The 22,246-nt window shown below is 39.7% G+C and overlaps 1 protein-coding gene across 1 annotated transcript in view; it reads right to left on the bottom strand.

The window, feature by feature from the left end:
• Positions 1-22,246, bottom strand: part of CABP7 (calcium binding protein 7) — an 828,431-nt gene that overhangs the window by 111,172 nt on the left and 695,013 nt on the right. The gene's annotated exons all lie outside the window — the stretch shown is intronic.

The following is a 22,246-nucleotide window of genomic DNA, read 5'->3' as shown; positions in this document are numbered from 1 at the left end:
AAATCATCAAAAAATTTAAAGAAGATCTAAAAGGAAGACTAAAAAAATATGAAGATGATATAAAATATCACAAACAAAGAAAACTGCACAGAGACTGTGGGGACTACGAAAGTGGTCGGATCTTGACATACAGTCCAAAATATGACCATTTATATAAACAACAAAATCCAAATGAGAAACAAACGAGTGAAACTGTGAGACAAGAGGAACAACAAGAGCAGGTACACGTCAGTGACTCTGACACTGATGTCTCGACTCACACAACAAGCAGTATGTCAGATGTCGAAATAACAAAAAAGCCGGCAACTTTTTTAGACGAGTTCCGGGTCCTACGATCACGCAGGGGCAAAGAAGAGACTCGAAACAAGAACATGACACCACAGAGGGCTCGGGGCCAAGGTCGAACACGAGGAAGACCAAAAGGCAGGGGCGCTCAAAGAGAAGACGTCTCAAAGCAAGACAAAGAATCAACAAATCAAAAGCCCATGGGAACCAGAAGGGGAGGCTTCAGAAAAACCAAACAATGATGGACACGGAAATGGTAAATAGAACTATTATAAATCTATCTACAAGAACTCTTAATGAAGAAGGGAAAACAACTTTATGTCTAGGATTTTAATTATTCCAATACTAGAGTGGATATGTTTAAGTTCATACGTAAGCTGATGTTAAGAAAATGGCACACTTTGTACAATAGGAAACAGGTTGATGATGAAACACAAATTGAAACAGGGATGATTACCCCAAGATTAACTGTAGGAGATGTAGAAATATTAGAAACAGTTTATGATCTGGGGATGGCAACAGGGATCAGAGAGACAGAAATTGGTGTACAAGAACAGAATGAGATTGCTCTGGACAGGGCTGCATGTACTCATTTTAGACCCAAATCAATTTTTTTGCCTATGATGCCCCATGATGCGATCGACACATTTCATGAGGTAGTAACTAGGGAGCTGGTCAAACACAAACATCAGCAAGCCAGAAATAACTATGCAAAGTTTAATCTAACTAAAAAACAACGTGATTTTATCATCTCACTCGCAGATGACACTCGTGTTATTATTAGAACTTGAGATAAAGGAGGCAACATCGTCCTATGGGGGAGAGACCTTTACATTGAGGAGGCAAATAACCAATTAGATGATAGAACTTTCTATGACAAAACCAACACCTGGGAATACAATCAGAGTATAACTGACACATGGGAGAGACTGGCTGAGTGGCAGAAGGCAGGACTCATCACATGGCAAGAATACTGTTATCTCAAAAAAGATTATCCGAAATTTCCAATATTATATCTTTTGCCAAAGGTGCATAAAAATCCCAGTGTACCTCCAGGCAGACCTATTGTTTCTTCTATTGGGAGTGTGCATGAATGTATATCGAAATACATAGATCATTTCCTAGGTGAATATGTATCAAAATTACCTTCACACATCAGGGATACAAAAGATTTCCTGAACAAAATAGAGAACATTACATGGGAGGAAGGGCTTACACTCATTACTATGGATGTGAGCTCACTGTACACTATAATCGATCATGACCAGGGAACAGATGCATGTTTCCATTATTTGAAAACCAGGGATATAGCGTACTCGGAACACACGCACTTGCTTGTAGAGATGATGAGGATATGTTTGACAAATAATATCTTCATGGTTAACAACGATCTCTACAAGCAGGTGCGTGGAACCGTGATGGGTTCAAGCTTCGCGCCGAGTTTTGCGAATCTCTTCCTCGGTAAATGGGAGGAAGAGATTTTTGGAGATAAAAGTCTCGATATGGATTCGTTATATTAACGACCTCTTCGTTATATGGAGGCGAGTAATTTCACTGCAAAATTGAATGGGAATCCGTACAATATCAAACTTACATCCACCATGAGTTCCAGGAGTATTGAGTTTCTCGATACAGAAGTTACAGTACATGAGGGTAAGCTTACCACAGAAAGCTCACGGCAGGTAATAGCCTTCTTCACGCCCTCAGTGCTCATCCAGAGCCATTAAAATGAAGTATACCATATGGAGAGTTACTGAGGGCGAGAAGAAATTGTAGCACGGATACACTGTATGAGACAGAAGAAAAAATAATGGTGGCTAGATTCAGAGAGAGAGGGTATCCAGAGTGGGTGTTGAACAAAGCAGTGAACAAAGTAAAAATGACAACCAGGTCCAGCACTCTGGAAGACAAACCTAGCCTTCCAAATGAGGCAGTAGTGACCAGGGTCATCACAACTTTCAATCAGGACTCCGACAAAGTTCGCAAAGTTCTGGTTGATAATTGGAAAATACTCAAAGCTGATACCATCATTGGTCCACATATCAAAGACAGGCCCCAAATCACATACCGCAGAGGTAGGAGTTTGAGAGACATCTTGGTCAAAGGGGACATCTCCGAACCAACAAACCGCAATGTTCACAATTTAAAAGGGTTTTACCCGTGTGGACACTGCAGGGCTTATAAAACCAGCAGTATGGTGAAAGAGGTAGAAGTCCCGGGGAGAAAAAAACACACTCTTAAACAATTCCTCACCTGCAGCACTAATTATGTTGTTTACGTGCTTGAATGTCCCTGTAAATTACGGTATGTGGGCAGCACTGTGTGTATGGCTAAAAAACGTGTACAGGAACATCTTCGTGCTATTGCCAACATAGATCTGCATTATCCTATTGCTCGCCATTTCCAAATCACACACCAATCCAATAATGCACTCCTCAGATATTATGCAATCAAACAAGTGAACATAGGGAGAAGGGGTGGCAATAGGGAACTGGCGCTAAGAAAGATAGAGTCCAAATGGATTATGGAATTAGAGACTCTGTTCCCGGGAGGACACAATTAAGATGAGGAACTGGAAACCCATCTTCATGAAAATTAAAACTATATGTACATATAGCTATTCAGCATGATGTATAGTATGTTATAAGTATGAACATTTGAAATTGTAAAGTGTATGCTTTATTTAATAAGGTTTTAACCAATGTTTTTTTATCTGCTTGTTTACAGGAGTAAAGGAAGGGACCCATCACCTGCACGTTTGTGAGAAAACATCACGGTTTCCCTACCCTTTTCTTCATGGGGTAGACACAATGCACCGATAAGATAAGAGACTTACCGATTTTGGGAAGGGCTTTTTTTACTCGTTATTTATTTCTGTAATTTTCTTTTTCTCGTAGTGAAAATCAACATTGATTGAACTTATACAGTATGTGTGGTACAGATTGTCGTTTATGACAATTGAGGCCTGTGGAAATATTTCAATTGGTAACATCAATTGTCTTGCATTGTTATTTGTGAAGGCACAGTATGGGCACTAGTCCGTATATATGACACCTTGGGGGTTTCACTACGGCACTAGACCGCATGAAATTAAATCCCCAGAAGCACATTCTTGCTCTATTCCTGTTCCAATACACAAGGATACATTGAGATGAGTTTCGTGTTAATAACCATGGGGCGGTAAAAATACGAGGTATTAAAAGTTGTACTCTACTCATGTATATTTACTATTGCTACAATCATGTTCCTGTATATTAGGATGCATTGAGACAAGTTTCGCCGATTCGTGTTGACAAATACGGGGCGTTTTTCCCAAAAAACACGAGATGTTGAATGTAGTACTTTATTTATGTATTTCCATTCTACTAACTCACAGATCTAATCCAACATTGTGGTTAGGAGTAAATTGCTCCATGTATATCGTGTGGTTCCATTGGAATGCAAGTAATGTGGAGATTTTATGTTATATCTACCCCAGTTTATTGTTCCAAGATGGCGTTTGTCAAATTAGTTCATTGCAAGCAATATCCCAGTGCCTCATTTATGTTGCTTATTACAATTTTATTTAAAGCACGTCTTTTTCTACTGTGGTTATCGTGTGATCAAGGCACCTTTGTGTGCCGAAACGCGTAACGATACGAAAGAATAAATTCTGGTGAACACCTTTCCTGAGTGCGCATATTACTTTCCTTTGGATCTGCATATATATATATATATATATATATGTATATATATATATATATATATATATATATATATATATATATATATATATATATATATATATATTACCTACTGGCGGTCGCCAGTAGGTATATATAGTTAGGATTTTTTCCCTATGGGATTTTTGAAAATTCTATGTCTAATAACTTTGGCGTTTGTGGACGGAATTGGCTGAAATTTTCAGGAAAATGGAACATTTTGTTTCTGAGCGGCCCCTGAAAATTTGGGGGGGGGGGTTCGTCAAGGGGGGGCTGAGAAAAAAGGGGGGTCCCAAAACGTGTTTTTCCAATGTTAACTTCCATAGGGCGGTTGGCCTCACTTTTAGCCCGAATGGCTGAATGGATTTGCACGAAACTTGGCAAAATTGTAGGGACTGTTAGCCCGATGTGCCTTTGCTAGGTCTCAATATATGTGCTCCAGTGGATTTTGAGAAATTAACGTTTAAAAAAAGATATATATCTGTAAGCGCGCTCTGGGCAGCGCTCCGGTTCGCGTACTTTACGCGTAACGGAACTTCGCGAAGCGAAGCTGATTGGCTCTCCGGTGTCTGTCAACATTCTAAACAGTCCGGAGCGGCCGCCATCTTGTCTCTCGGTAGGATCGAGAGACAAGAGGAGGCCAAAACAAAGGGGGAAATGACCATAAGGGGGCATAGTAGATCCTCCCTGACCCCCTAGGTTTGATGTGGAGGCTTTAAAAGGGCCCCGCGGGGAGCGTACTATAAGGAAAAAAAGAATGATAGACTTTTCAAATACTGTATGTTAATTGATTGTTGGTTTTGTTGATTATTTTTTTATTTCTTTATTTTTTAAGCAATTATTTATTATTGTGATTGTGTTTCAAAATTTAATAACATTTCTAACATTTCACTGTCTGAAATGTCGTCATTTTCCATGAACATAGTTTGTAATCTCTGAGGGTGTAAAATGTTCTCATTTTGAAGGAGGTCATCACCTGCTTGCACACATTGCAGTAGTTCTTGGTCCCAAGTTTCATCCATAAATTCTATATCATTTGGATCAATTAATTCTTGGCTGTTCTCTTGCAGGACAATTTGAAATGAAACTTTCTGTTCGCCTTCCATGTTGCCTGAAATTTGGATTAAAAAAAATATATATTAGTAGAGATAGGGCACTGTTGGGATTAATTTTAGATAGGCAGTTTTTATCAGTGAATTTATCTTTGGGCAGTGCATAGTATCAGAGTGGAAGTAGGAATATAAAAAAGTGTATGTGATTTAATGTAAGTAATTTCATAATTATACAAGAGAAACCTAACTCCATCCATAACTATAACAGAGAAGTCTATCTAAATCTATAACTACTACAGAGGGATAGTATATAACTATCAGAAAAAGTTTACCATATTAACTTTTGGTGCACAATTTACTTCAGTTTTAAAAATAACAACTTACCTTTACAAAGAAGTTGAAGTGATTAGTGAAAATCCAATTGAAATGTACAACAAGAAGTAGTAGTCAAAATGGCTGTGTTTCCTTCTCTTCCTTTATATATATTCAGGTATATAACCAATCAAATCTCAGGTAATAAAAGTAGAAAATGAAAGTAACATTTTCATTGGTTGTCAATTCCAACACTTCAGATGTGTTTTGAGAAGTAATTTACCTCACGGTATTTAGAGAGGTCTACAGGCTAAATGGCTAAATGGAATTTCAATCAAATTTGTGAAAATGATAGGGATTGGTATGTAGTATGAGCTAATCTATATTTGGTGAGAGTGTCTCCAGTCGTTTTTCTGTAAATTACTTTCCCACCTTTTTTGATGGTGCGCTTCCCGGGGAGCACCCCGGTACGCTTCCGGGGAGCTGCGCTTCGCGTCTCAGTTCGCGTACCGGAGCACTTCCGGGTGCGCTAACGCAGCGCGTCATAAGACGCATTACGCGACAACGTGATACGTCGCGCTTCCGCAACGCGTCACGATGTTGATTTCTAATGCGGCAGTTGCGCTAACGGAACGGTTACCGGTTCGCGGACTGGGTCGCGGCATCAAGATGAGCTAACGGGAAGCTTCCCGGTTCGCGAACCGGGAGCGAACAAAAAAAAAGTATTAACATTTTTTTTTATTAATAAACATATAAAATATATTTTTGGATTTAAAGAAGAATACATTTTACAGCTACAGATATTAGCTTTTAAAAAACCAATGAAATTCACTGAAAAAAACATAGGTTATAGACCATATATAGTTAGGAATTAGCATTTACAAAACCTTGAAAATTCACTGAAAAAACCATAGGTTATAGACCATATATAGTTAGGAATTAGCATTTAAAAAACCTTATTTTACTCACACAAAACCATTGAAATTCTATATATAGTTAGTTGTACTAACTATATATCGCGCACCCGCAATCCACTGCTGATGATGTCACATATTACATCATTCATGACATGGTCAGTGACATCACTGATGACATCACTGATGACATCTCAAATGACATCACTGATGACATCACTGATGTCTGGACAAAGCTATACCTCTCTGAAGAGCTCTAATTAGAGCGAAACACTGTGTCAGGGATTGCTTTTACTCATTTCAGGTTGGCTTGAGTTGGTATTTCACTAATTCAAAGCTGTAATATTGTGCCTGGAGTGATAAATGGCTTTTGTAATTTTACAGCTCGGCAAGGACAGCACTGTACTAGTCCTATGCTTAATGACTGCTGCATTAATTGCAAAAGACATTGTCATTTTCTATCTCGGCGTGGATAGCACTGTGCTAATCCTATGCTTAAAAAGTTTGATAGAAAAACAGACATTTGAGGTGAGCAGATCTAGAGTGTCACTGGTGTTGTGAGTGCTCTAACAGGGGCTGCTTTCCACCTAAACTTGAGAACTACCCAGAGTTCTCTTCTTCTTTTTTGCATAATTTATGCGTCACTCTATGCCTGAAAGGGTTTTGTTTTGACTTAATACTGGGTGCTCCCTTGTGTCTGGACAAAGCTATACCTCTCTGAAGAGCTCTAATTAGAGCGAAACACTGTGTCAGGGGTTGCTTTTACTCATTTCAGGTTGGCTTGAGTTGGTATTTCACTAATTCAAAGCTGTAATATTGTGCCTGGAGTGATAAATGGCTTTTGTAATTTTACAGCTCGGCAAGGACAGCACTGTACTAGTCCTATGCTTAAAGACTGCTACATAAATTGCAAAAGACTTTGTCATTTTCTATCTCGGCGTGGATAGCCCTGTGCTAATCCTATGCTTAAAAACTTTGATAGAAAAACAGACATTTGAGGTGAGCAGATCTAGAGTGTCGCTGGTGTTGAGAGTGCTCTAACAGGTGCAGCTTTCCACCTAAACTTGAGAACTAGCCAGAGGTCTCTTCTTCTTTTTTTGCATATATATATATATATATATATATATATATATATATATATATATATATATATATATATATATATATATATATATATATATATATATATATATATATATAGATGATTAGATTTTGCACAAGAAGAGTAACTAATGTTTACAACTTAATTAAAATTTATGGGCTAAAATTTCATCAAGCAAAAGATCAATATCCCTATAGGCATCTTGCATAAGGGTAACTATTTATAGGTGAAGAAGTAGGAGTAAGAAAGAAAGACAATAGAAGAAAATAATTTAATAAGACGAAGAAATGAGAAATTCCAAACAGATACAGGGAAAAATAGGGTGTGTCTTATGATTAAACTCAAAATTCTCAATCTGCCCCAAATTCAAAACATCCCAAATTCTTCCATACTTTCAAATTTTCTTTAAAATGTTCATAATCTTTTACTTTAATTCCATTATTTCAATAAAAAATGTGTACTTTACCAGATTTTGAAAAAGTAAGTAATATGCAAACAGAAAAATATGCAAATAGAAAAATAATACATTTTCTTGTTGCAATTGTAGAAGGGAATTAGGAAGAAAATATGTGTGAAAAACTGAAAGATTACTATATTTGTGGTTAAAATGAAAAAGAAAAAAAGAAAAATAGCAGTCCAATCATGTTTGTGTTAATGGTGGTAGAGAGAGGCAATTTGTGCCTTTGAAAGCACTCTCTATACATGTGAAACTCTATGACCCTGTTGAAGGCTACGGCAGAAATGTGTTGGTTTCGTGATATTTATTTAATGAACTAAAGGATTTAATGAGTCCCAGGCTGTGCTGCTCTTTCCTTACCTCAATGTGAAGAGAGTTATATTTTTGGGGACTGAAACAGAGACAAATTCTGTGTATGTATGTGGATCAACAAAATGCCCTGTAGCATTCTGAGAGCACACAACAGCATTCCGCTCTCCAGCTTACATTTCCATCTTGCTTTCATGCTCCCTATTTATTTCGTTTTGCCGACGCGTTCCAGGGCGACCATGCCCCTTCATCATGGGCTGCACAAACTTTACTGGATGCACGCTCTAATTAGCATATCCTGTTTATTTTATACAAACCCCTCAGTGGGCATTTCACTATTTACAAGCCCCCTGATGCTTTGTGGGATTTGTCCTTAGTGCGCTAAAACATGTTAACTTTAAGTAAGTCCCAGTGTCCGTTTGTAAATTATGCTGTCAATTAGTACCTATAGTAGGCTGCTTCACAGTTTGGCAAGATGTTTAAAATAGAAACGCTGGGCCACAGAGTCCTGCAAAGTTGAAGACTCGAGCCTCTGCCTGCAGGAAGTTGCATTCTGCTTCCCGAAGGTGGTGGTGCCTCTCAGCACGGCCGGGATACCGTGTGGAAATTCTGGATCAACAAAATGCCCTGTAGCATTCTGAGAGCACACAACAGCATTCCGCTCTCCAGCTTACATTTCATCTTGCTTTGATGCTCCGCATTTATTTCGTTTTGCCGACGAGTTTCTTTTGACGTGAGGAATTATGCTGAATTTGAATTCCATCAATTTGTGGTGTAATTGATCATTCTGGTATGGCACCAATTGGTCTCTTCGTATTATGATGCTTAGTATCCCTCCCACCACCTGTATCACTGCTTTCACAGCATGCCAAATCGTGGAGGGCCATGTAGTTCTTTGGTGTTCTGCAAAAACATTATCTAGAGTACTGGCCCTAAATTGCCAATACAGTGTATCTAAAAAAAGTAACCTATCAAAAGTCCCTCTGTGTGGTTTAGTTGAGTCATTAATGCTTTTGCTGGAAATAGTTATGGCTTAGAAAATACCCATTTCCGAAGTTAAATCAGTTATCAAGCTCAATTTCTACAAACAGCAAGTGGCATCGGGAACTGCCTTATTTTAGGCGGGGGAAAGGAAGTTCTTATCAGTACAAAGGAGAAAGCGGGAAGAGTCTTTTTTCCGCAGTACCTCAAAGACGTGCATGTTCGTGACAATCAACACAAGCACACCTTCAACACACAAAACTAAATCATGGATGAGGATGGTGAGAGGCGGAAGGAAGCCCAGGCTCTCTTTGCTTGAGCACCGGGCAAAGGTAAAGAGACAAGAACCATTGTTGAAAAACCAGAAGGCAATTTGTTAAATTTGAAATTAAGACACTAGGAAAAATTGAAGAAACAAGAATCTTCAAAGTGGTGGGAGGCGACTTCCCTGCAGGATTATGTGGAAAAGGATATGGTTCCACGTGAATTACGGATTTATACTACGCCATCTCATGAGTCTCTGAATCCACATATGCTGCAAGAATGGGCGGCTAACTCTGCAAGCAGCTTTAAAAATATGTTATGCATATTAATGAAATATGCTTGGGAAGATCGTGAGAGCCTAATAAAAGAATTGCAGGAACTAGAAGAACAATTCAAAAAAAGCTCAGAACAGGAAATCATCAAAAAATTTAAAGAAGATCTAAAAGGAAGACTAAAAAAATATGAAGATGATATAAAATATCACAAACAAAGAAAACTGCACAGAGACTGTGGGGACTACGAAAGTGGTCGGATCTTGACATACAGTCCAAAATATGACCATTTATATAAACAACAAAATCCAAATGAGAAACAAACGAGTGAAACTGTGAGACAAGAGGAACAACAAGAGCAGGTACACGTCAGTGACTCTGACACTGATGTCTCGACTCACACAACAAGCAGTATGTCAGATGTCGAAATAACAAAAAAGCCGGCAACTTTTTAAGACGAGTTCCGGGTCCTACGATCACGCAGGGGCAAAGAAGAGACTCGAAACAAGAACATGACACCACAGAGGGCTCGGGGCCAAGGTCGAACACGAGGAAGACCAAAAGGCAGGGGCGCTCAAAGAGAAGACGTCTCAAAGCAAGACAAAGAATCAACAAATCAAAAGCCCATGGGAACCAGAAGGGGAGGCTTCAGAAAAACCAAACAATGATGGACACGGAAATGGTAAATAGAACTATTATAAATCTATCTACAAGAACTCTTAATGAAGAAGGGAAAACAACTTTATGTCTAGGATTTTAATTATTCCAATACTAGAGTGGATATGTTTAAGTTCATACGTAAGCTTAAGTTAAGAAAATGGCACACTTTGTACAATAGGAAACAGGTTGATGATGAAACACAAATTGAAACAGGGATGATTACCCCAAGATTAACTGTAGGAGATGTAGAAATATTAGAAACAGTTTATGATCTGGGGATGGCAACAGGGATCAGAGAGACAGAAATTGGTGTACAAGAACAGAATGAGATTGCTCTGGACAGGGCTGCATGTACTCATTTTAGACCCAAATCAATTTTTTTGCCTATGATGCCCCATGATGCGATCGACACATTTCATGAGGTAGTAACTAGGGAGCTGGTCAAACACAAACATCAGCAAGCCAGAAATAACTATGCAAAGTTTAATCTAACTAAAAAACAACGTGATTTTATCATCTCACTCGCAGATGACACTCGTGTTATTATTAGAACTTCAGATAAAGGAGGCAACATCGTCCTATGGGGGAGAGACCTTTACATTGAGGAGGCAAATAACCAATTAGATGATAGAACTTTCTATGACAAAACCAACACCTGGGAATACAATCAGAGTATAACTGACACATGGGAGAGACTGGCTGAGTGGCAGAAGGCAGGACTCATCACATGGCAAGAATACTGTTATCTCAAAAAAGATTATCCGAAATTTCCAATATTATATCTTTTGCCAAAGGTGCATAAAAATCCCAGTGTACCTCCAGGCAGACCTATTGTTTCTTCTATTGGGAGTGTGCATGAATGTATATCGAAATACATAGATCATTTCCTAGGTGAATATGTATCAAAATTACCTTCACACATCAGGGATACAAAAGATTTCCTGAACAAAATAGAGAACATTACATGGGAGGAAGGGCTTACACTCATTACTATGGATGTGAGCTCACTGTACACTATAATCGATCATGACCAGGGAACAGATGCATGTTTCCATTATTTGAAAACCAGGGATATAGCGTACTCGGAACACACGCACATGCTTGTAGAGATGATGAGGATATGTTTGACAAATAATATCTTCATGGTTAACAACGATCTCTACAAGCAGGTGCGTGGAACCGTGATGGGCTTAAGCTTCGCGCCGAGTTTTGCGAATCTCTTCCTCGGTAAATGGGAGGAGGAGATTTTTGGAGATAAAAGTCTCGATATGGATTCGTTATATTGACGACCTCTTCGTTATATGGAGGCGAGTAATTTCACTGCAAAATTGAATGGGAATCCGTACAATATCAAACTTACATCCACCATGAGTTCCAGGAGTATTGAGTTTCTCGATACAGAAGTTACAGTACATGAGGGTAAGCTTACCACAGAAAGCTCACGGCAGGTAATAGCCTTCTTCACGCCCTCAGTGCTCATCTAGAGCCATTAAAATGAAGTATACCATATGGAGAGTTACTGAGGGCGAGAAGAAATTGTAGCACGGATACACTGTATGAGACAGAAGAAAAAATAATGGTGGCTAGATTCAGAGAGAGAGGGTATCCAGAGTGGGTGTTGAACAAAGCAGTGAACAAAGTAAAAATGACAACCAGGTCCAGCACTCTGGAAGACAAACCTAGCCTTCCAAATGAGGCAGTAGTGACCAGGGTCATCACAACTTTCAATCAGGACTCCGACAAAGTTCGCAAAGTTCTGGTTGAGAATTGGAAAATACTCAAAGCTGATACCATCATTGGTCCACATATCAAAGACAGGCCCCAAATCACATACCGCAGAGGTAGGAGTTTGAGAGACATCTTGGTCAAAGGGGACATCTCCGAACCAACAAACCGCAATGTTCACAATTTAAAAGGGTTTTACCCGTGTGGACACTGCAGGGCTTGTAAAACCAGCAGTATGGTGAAAGAGGTAGAAGTCCCGGGGAGAAAAAAACACACTCTTAAACAATTCCTCACCTGCAGCACTAATTATGTTGTTTACGTGCTTGAATGTCCCTGTAAATTACGGTATGTGGGCAGCACTGTGTGTATACTAAAAAACGTGTACAGGAACATCTTCGTGCTATTGCCAACATAGATCTGCATTATCCTATTGCTCGCCATTTCCAAATCACACACCAATCCAAAAATGCACTCCTCAGATATTATGCAATCAAACAAGTGAACATAGGGAGAAGGGGTGACAATAGGGAACTGGCGCTAAGAAAGATAGAGTCCAAATGGATTATGGAAGTAGAGACTCTGTTCCCGGGAGGACACAATTAAGATGAGGAACTGGAAACCCATCTTCATGAAAATTAAAACTATATGTACATATAGCTATTCAGCATGATGTATAGTATGTTATAAGTATGAACATTTGAAATTGTAAAGTGTATGCTTTATTTAATAAGGTTTTAACCAATGTTTTTTTATCTGCTTGTTTACAGGAGTAAAGGAAGGGACCCATCACCTGCACGTTTGTGAGAAAACATCACGGTTTCCCTACCCTTTTCTTCATGGGGTAGACACAATGCACCGATAAGATAAGAGACTTACCGATTTTGGGAAGGGCTTTTTTTACTCGTTATTTATTTCTGTAATTTTCTTTTTCTCGTAGTGAAAATCAACATTGATTGAACTTATACAGTATGTGTGGTACAGATTGTCGTTTATGACAATTGAGGCCTGTGGAAATATTTCAATTGGTAACATCAATTGTCTTGCATTGTTATTTGTGAAGGCACAGTATGGGCACTAGTCCGTATATATGACACCTTGGGGGTTTCACTACGGCACTAGACCGCATGAAATTAAATCCCCAGAAGCACATTCTTGCTCTATTCCTGTTCCAATACACAAGGATACATTGAGATGAGTTTTGTGTTAATAACCATGGGGCGGTAAAAATACGAGGTATTAAAAGTTGTACTCTACTCATGTATATTTACTATTGCTCCAATCATGTTCCTGTATATTAGGATGCATTGAGACAAGTTTCGCCGATTCGTGTTGACAAATACGGGGCGTTTTTCCCAAAAAACACGAGATGTTGAATGTAGTACTTTATTTATGTATTTCCATTCTACTAACTCACAGATCTAATCCAACATTGTGGTTAGGAGTAAATTGCTCCATGTATATCGTGTGGTTCCATTGGAATGCAAGTAATGTGGAGATTTTATGTTATATCTACCCCAGTTTATTGTTCCAAGATGGCGTTTGTCAAATCAGTTCATTGCAAGCAATATCCCTGTGCCTCATTTATGTTGCTTATTACAATTTTATTTAAAGCACGTCTTTTTCTACTGTGGTTATCGTGTGATCAAGGCACCTTTGTGTGCCGAAACGCGTAACGATACGAAAGAATAAATTCTGGTGAACACCTTTCCTAAGTGCGCATATTACTTTCCTTTGGATCTGCATACATATATATATATATATATATATATATATATATATATATATATATATATCTATATTACCTACTGGCGGTCGCCAGTAGGTATATATAGTTAGGATTTTTTCCCTATGGGATTTTTGAAAATTCTATGTCTAATAACTTTGGCGTTTGTGGACGGAATTGGCTGAAATTTTCAGGAAAATGGAACATTTTGTTTCTGAGCAGCCCCTGAAAATTTGGGGGGGGGTTCGTCAAGGGGGACTGAGAAAAAAGGGGGGTCCCAAAACGTGTTTTTCCAATGTTAATTTCCATAGGGCGGTTGGCCTCACTTTTAGCCCGAATGGCTGAATGGATTTGCACGAAACTTGGCAGAATTGTAGGGACTGTTAGCCCGATGTGCCTTTGCTAGGTCTCAATATATGTGCTCCAGTGGATTTTGAGAAATTAACGTTTAAAAAAAGATATATATCTGTAAGCGCGCTCTGGGCAGCGCTCCGGTTCGCGTACTTTACGCGTAACGGAACTTCGCGAAGCGAAGCTGATTGGCTCTCCGGTGTCTGTCAACATTCTAAACAGTCCGGAGCAGCCGCCATCTTGTCTCTCGGTAGGATCGAGAGACAAGAGGAGGCCAAAACAAAGGGGGAAATGACCATAAGGGGGCATAGTAGATCCTCCCTGACCCCCTAGGTTTGATGTGGTGGCTTTAAAAGGGCCCCGCAGAAAAAAAAAAAAATATATATATATATATATATATATATATGTATATATATGTATAAATATATATATATATATATATATATATATATATATAAATGTAACAAAATATATTTATATTTATATATATATATAAATGTTACAAAAAAACCCGAAATGAATTATTGTTCCCGAAGGTAACAGAGGAATTACATGTCAAACAAGAGAGGCAACCGCCAAGGTTGATAACAGGATACAACCGGTATCATGCGAACCTCCGCAAAATCCTAACTAGGCACTGGCCGCTTATCCGCAATGACCCTACAATAGGTCATATGGTGGGCAAAACACCCTTAGTATCATTCAGAAAGGCAAAGTCAATGCGTAGTGAATTAGTCTGCAATGCCCCTGTAGTGAAATCCAAAAAACCCAGGGACTGGTTTCAGGCACAGAAAGGATTTAGAAAATGCAGTAAGTGCAAGGCCTGCACCCATGGGAAAAACACATCGAATGTGGATGTACCGTTCAGGCGTTTCCCGTACAAAATTAGGGAAGCCTATACATGCAAAACTGAGTATGCAGTATACGTGCTCACCTGTGAGTGTGGGAAAAGGTATGTGGGATCTACCATCCACCCTGCTCACGTAAGAATTTTGCAGCACTTGCGTGCAATTACGAATGAAGACCCAGCTTACCCAGTAGCTAGACACATACACGAGAACCATGGTGGCAATGTAACAGGCCTTACATATTTTGTCATTGACAGTATACCCAGGAATGTCAGAGGCGGAAATCGTAAATTGGCTTTACGCCGCCTGGAGTCTAGGTACATTATTCTCCTAATATCCAAAATCCCGTCTGGATTGAACGCGGATGAGGCTTTAAGTGTCCATATTTGAACTGTAAATAGATGTGTTCTTCCTTCTGTCCCTTCCCTTAGTACCACTCATAACCATCTGATGCTCTAAGCATTATACACTCACGTTCTATTATTTACATGTTAAACAGTGCCAGTGAAGTTACACACTCCACGGCACCACACCCAATTGCCTCCCGCCGCCAAAGTTTGACAGGTCCCCATGTCTGAATCAGCACGACTCCGGTCAAACTCCAATATACATCCTCCCCCCTCCCGGTTAGGACAGGCTTTCCGCACGGTCACACAATTGGGGCCGAGGAAAACTGCACGGTGATAACTCGCTATCAGCAGTTACCTGGTAACAGTATAACATTGAGTGACTCGCCGAGAAGGCCAAAAACGATGAATAATGAAAGTATGCAGGCCGCAGTTCCGAGCGCTCTTACAAGCGGACAGAAAGACACAAATCACACACTCACCTCGAGTAGACGTGTCAGGCAGTCTCAGCGGCGCAGGTTGTGAAAACACTAATCACCGGTTTCCTAAATCAGAGAAACCTTTGTGGCAGAAGCGCGAGTGTGCGCATCCAATTACAGAGCGACACATGTCGTATTGTGATTTTAGGTGAACATGGGAGGTCTGGATAGGCCTATTCAGTGACTCATGGGATGAGTATGCAGTAACCCAAAAACATATATGAAAAACAGACTCATCCTAGTAGGCATCACGTGCAAAAAAGACATATTTCAAGGGACAATAATAATTGTAAATAATTGTGTTTAATGGGTCAAAAACATTTGTTTTGGAAACTTGTGGTAATGGGAAGGCATATGTTTATTTTATTTACTGTATTGCATTGTATAATTTCTAAGGATGTTTTTTCAAGTGTTACATAAAACTAGTGAAGAAAGACTAACATAGAACAATGGAATGTGCAAGTCATCAACTAGTTATGGTAATTCACAGGGTGGGTCCATGTTTGACAGAGTAATAGCCAGTCAAATGGCAGATAAATGTATCACATGACTTAAGTAAAATGTATAAAGAGGCTAGGATTTAGCAATACAGATGTTAGTGAGCAAGGCGGGAGCAAGCCGCCGAAACACGTCTGAGCAGCAACTGAACATGGAATAAACGTTTTGAACTGAGATTCACGGAGTCAGCGCCTTCTTTGAATGGAAAAGTTTGGTGTGGTAAAGAATACAAGGGGTTTCAGTCCTGGAAACCCAACGCTGACCCTCCTCGATTTGGCTGCACTGTGTTGATAAGGACATCCCGTGGTTAAACTTTTTTCAAAAGACACACAGTGCCCCCCAGAACCGGAACACAGAAGAACCCGAGTAACCTGCAAAATCTGCGTGGAACGGCTGCCCAGAGATCGACGATCGCTGGAGAGTAATCGAAGATTTTAAGGTAAGCCGACACCCGTGGAGAGTAGCAGGAAGCGGGCCTGGGACTGTGGTTCAAGGGAGAGCGAGTCCTGTTGTGGCGCAAAAAATCACACGGACAGTGAATCTGTGCAAACGTCAACACCTAACAAACAAACTATCAGTATGGCTGCGGAGTGGGAAAAGGGAAGGGAGGAAGCAGCACTAGACATTTTCACTGATACGGACACAGGCAAAAGCAAAAAGACCGGCGCAGGTGCACAGGGACCAACAACTGAGAAAGATGAAACAAAACAACTATTAAATGAATTGGAGAAATTGCGCAAAAAAGAAGTTGCGAAGTGGTGGGAAGTAAAATCCCTCAGCAGATATCTTGAGGTGAAAAGAGTTCCACGAGGATTAAGGGTTTTGGTTGCACCTACGTATGAGGACCCAGATCCAAAAATGCTTGAAATGTGGGCAGACAACAGTGCCAAATCCTCTGAAAATATGTTGAGAATCCTCATCCAGTTTGCAATAAGTGACAGGGAAAAAATGATCAATCGCATAGAGGAAATATTGAAAGAACTTGACACTAAAGAGAACATTGACGAAATTACAGCACGAATGACAGAAATAAAAACCAGAGTGGAAAAACATGAGAATGAAATCAAAGAAAGGAAAGCGATAAAATTCCAGAGGGATAGGAATGATTACTTGAACGGTAGAATTTACACGTTTGCAAGGAAATTCGACCAAATCAGACGACAACCATTGGTATCGACCGGACAACCAGTACCCACTGAGCAAAGTGAAAATGAAGTAAGCTCAGAATATGAGACGGATGAGAGTAATCAAAGCACTGAAAGATCTGGTCCAACTCCAACCCCTGCGCAGTAATTGGCTTTTTTACGCACACAGCGCCTCAGAACATTGCGCCCACGGATTCCGCCAAACCAGGAAGATGGAGGGGGAAGGAACCGACCGAACGAAAAACGCCAACAAAAAGCAGGAGGAGAAAAAACAGGAGATGGGGAAAATCAAGCACAAAAACCAAACAAGCAAACATACAGACGCAACAGACGCCGATGATAGACAAAACCAACAAAAACACAGTTATAAATCTATCGGACATGACACTATCCCCAGAAGAAATGGAAATTTTATCGCTAGGTCTAACGTTCTGCAGAAACACGAACTTTGATTATGCTCAAACACGAATTGACCTGTTCTTGTATATTCGCAAACTGAAACTACAAAAATACTTTACCAATTCTAATCAAAAAAGCCCTGAAATGCCGGAAATAACTAACACAGATCAAATGCTGAGTGTGGCACATATGGAGACGTTACAAGCCATGATAGACCTAGAAGACCTAAATGAGGACACGAATGATGCAGTCACACCAAGTGGGGCAGCCATGAGATCAGACATAAACATTTGCCAAAAAATTGAAACAGATTTCAGACCGAAATCAACCTTCATGCCAGCAATGCCAAAAGATGGACTAGACCTGTTTTCAGAGTGCGTAACCAAAGATCTGAAAGACTTATCAATATTGAGCACAAAGGAACGAAACCGCCAAAATCAAGACCACACACGGAAATACAGTGAAGTAATCACAAAAATTAAGGCAAGATCAGACATTGTGGTAAGGTGGTCTGACAAAGGGGGCAACGTGGTCCTATGGCCTTTGGAAATGTATAATAAAGAAGCTCAAAGCCAATTACAAGACCGCGAATGCTACACAAGGATAACACCAACAAACATTATAGGTATAAAGGAGAAATACCATCATGAACTGTACAATTGGCGTGGAAAAGGCTTGCTGAGTAAAAAAGAGTTTGATTTCCTAAAAAACGATTACCCTGTGACAGCACAACTGTACCTTATTCCCAAGATACACAAAGACGACAAAACACCGCCTGGAAGACCAATAATATCGGCGATTGGGAGTTTGTTTGAAAACACCAGTATCTTTGTGGATCACTTTTTGCAACCGGAGGTTAAAAAACTTCCTGCATACATAAGGGACACAGGGGACTTCCTCCAAAAAGTATATGATGTCAATTGGAAAGAACAGTATCTCTTTATGACCATGGATGTGCAATCCCTCTACACCAGCATCAGACACAGCGACGGCCTCAACGCAATCAAGTACTACCTTGGCAAAAGACCAATACATTTGTTTGAACACACAAGAATGATACTTGAAATGACTGAATGGTGCCTTACTAACAATACATTCATTTTTGATAGGTTACACTATAAGCAGGTTCAAGGTTCGGCCATGGGTACTTGCTTCTCCCCCAGCTATGCGAATCTACATATGGGCTGGTGGGAGGAGCAGGTACTGTGGGCACTATACCCGGAAATTATGACCAACAATGTAATCATATACAAAAGATTTATTGATGATATTTTCATTTTGTGGGAGGGAAGTGTAGAGAGTGCAATGCAATTCGCTGAAAGCTTAAATGAAAATGCATTGAATTTAAAGTTTACCTGCAGCAGTAGCAGAGAAAGTATTCAGTTTTTAGACCTAGAACTGTATGTTGAAAATGATAAAATTCAAACACGTACCTACCGCAAGTCAACAGCAGGGAATGCTATCTTGCACGCTCACAGCTTTCACCCAACTCCACTCAAACAATCAATCCCCTATGCAGAATGTCTGAGAATGACACGCAACTGCAGCACAAATGAGGGTTTAAAAGAAGCCAAACAGAACCTGTTTTCGAGATTACTGCAAAGGGGATACACATCCAGAACATGCAAGAGTGCAGAAGTTAAATGTAACAAAAAAACCGAAATGAATTATTGTTCCCGAAGGTAACAGAGGAATTACATGTCAAACAAGAGAGGCAACCGCCAAGGTTGATAACAGGATACAACCGGTATCATGCGAACCTCCGCAAAATCCTAACTAGGCACTGGCCGCTTATCCGCAATGACCCTACAATAGGTCATATGGTGGGCAAAACACCCTTAGTATCATTCAGAAAGGCAAAGTCAATGCGTAGTGAATTAGTCTGCAATGCCCCTGTAGTGAAATCCAAAAAACCCAGGGACTGGTTTCAGGCACAGAAAGGATTTAGAAAATGCAGTAAGTGCAAGGCCTGCACCCATGGGAAAAACACATCGAATGTGGATGTACCGTTCAGGCGTTTCCCGTACAAAATTAGGGAAGCCTATACATGCAAAACTGAGTATGCAGTATACGTGCTCACCTGTGAGTGTGGGAAAAGGTATGTGGGATCTACCATCCACCCTGCTCACGTAAGAATTTTGCAGCACTTGCGTGCAATTACGAATGAAGACCCAGCTTACCCAGCAGCTAGACACATACACGAGAACCATGGTGGCAATGTAACAGGCCTTACATATTTTGTCATTGACAGTATACCCAGGAATGTCAGAGGCGGAAATCGTAAATTGGCTTTACGCCGCCTGGAGTCTAGGTACATTATTCTCCTAAACTCCAAAATCCCGTCTGGATTGAACGCGGATGAGGCTTTAAGTGTCCATATTTGAACTGTAAATAGATGTGTTCTTCCTTCTGTCCCTTCCCTTAGTACCACTCATAACCATCTGATGCTCTAAGCATTATACACTCACGTTCTATTATTTACATGTTAAACAGTGCCAGTGAAGTTACACACTCCACGGCACCACACCCAATTGCCTCCCGCCGCCAAAGTTTGACAGGTCCCCATGTCTGAATCAGCACAACTCCGGTCAAACTCCAATATACATCCTCCCCCCTCCCGGTTAGGACAGGCTTTCCGCACGGTCACACAATTGGGGCCGAGGAAAACTGCACGGTGATAACTCGCTATCAGCAGTTACCTGGTAACAGTATAACATTGAGTGACTCGCCGAGAAGGCCAAAAACGATGAATAATGAAAGTATGCAGGCCGCAGTTCCGAGCGCTCTTACAAGCGGACAGAAAGACACAAATCACACACTCACCTCGAGTAGACGTGTCAGGCAGTCTCAGCGGCGCAGGTTGTGAAAACACTAATCACCGGTTTCCTAAATCAGAGAAACCTTTGTGGCAGAAGCGCGAGTGTGCGCATCCAATTACAGAGCGACACATGTCGTATTGTGATTTTAGGTGAACATGGGAGGTCTGGATAGGCCTATTCAGTGACTCATGGGATGAGTATGCAGTAACCCAAAAACATATATGAAAAACAGACTCATCCTAGTAGGCATCACGTGCATAAATGACATATTTCAAGGGACAATAATAATTGTAAATAATTGTGTTTAATGGGTCAAAAACATTTGTTTTGGAAACTTGTGGTAATGGGAAGGCATATGTTTATTTTATTTAATGTATTGCATTGTATAATTTCTAAGGATGTTTTTCAAGTGTTACATAAAACTAGTGAAGAAAGACTAACATAGAATAATGGAATGTGCAAGTCATCAACTAGTTATGGTAATTCACAGGGTGGGTCCATGTTTGACAGAGTAATAGCCAGTCAAATGGCAGATAAATGTATCACATGACTTAAGTAAAATGTATAAAGAGGCTAGGATTTAGCAATACAGATGTTAGTGAGCAAGGCGGGAGCAAGCCGCCGAAACGCGTCTGAGCAGCATCTGAACATGGAATAAACGTTTTGAACTGAGATTCACGGAGTCAGCGCCTTCTTTGAATGGAAAAGTTTGGTGTGGTAAAGAATATATATATATATATATATATATATATATATATATATATATATATATATATAGATGATTAGATTTTGCACAAGAAGAGTAACTAATGTTTACAACTTAATTAAAATTTATGGGCTAAAATTTGATCAAGCAAAAGATCAATATCCCCATAGGCATCTTGCATAAGGGTAACTATTTATAGGTGAAGAAATAGGAGTAAGAAAGAAAGACAATAGAAGAAAATAATTTAATAAGACGAAGAAATGAGAAATTCCAAACAGATACAGGGAAAAATAGGGTGTGTCTTATGATTAAACTCAAAATTCTCAATCTGCCCCAAATTCAAAACATCCAAAATTCTTCCATACTTTCAAATTTTCTTTAAAATGTTCATAATCTTTTACTTTAATTCCATTATTTCAATAAAAAATGTGTACTTTACCAGATTTTGAAAAAGTAAGTAATATGCAAACAGAAAAATATGCAAATAGAAAAATAATACATTTTCTCGTTGCAATTGTAGAAGGGAATTAGGAAGAAAATATGTGTGAAAAACTGAAAGATTACTATATTTGTGGTTAAAATGAAAAAGAAAAAAAGAAAAATAGCAGTCCAATCATGTTTGTGTTAATGGTGGTAGAGAGAGGCAATTTGTGCCTTTGAAAGCACTCTCTATACATGTGAAACTCTATGACCCTGTTGAAGGCTACGGCAGAAATGTGTTGGTTTCGTGTCTTTCTGCACCCTGATATTTATTTAATGAACTAAAGGATTTAATGAATCCCAGGCTGTGCTGCTCTTTCCTTACCTCAATGTGAAGAGAGTTATATTTTTGGGGGCTGAAACAGAGACAAATTCTGTGTATGTATGTGGATCAACAAAATGCCCTGTAGCATTCTG

The sequence above is a fragment of the Lissotriton helveticus genome, chromosome 11 (assembly GCF_964261635.1).
Source record: "Lissotriton helveticus chromosome 11, aLisHel1.1, whole genome shotgun sequence".
Classification (NCBI taxonomy): Eukaryota; Metazoa; Chordata; class Amphibia; order Caudata; family Salamandridae; genus Lissotriton; species Lissotriton helveticus.
Note: the sequence above shows the minus strand (reverse complement) of the source record. Positions and strands in the feature narration are given on the sequence as shown.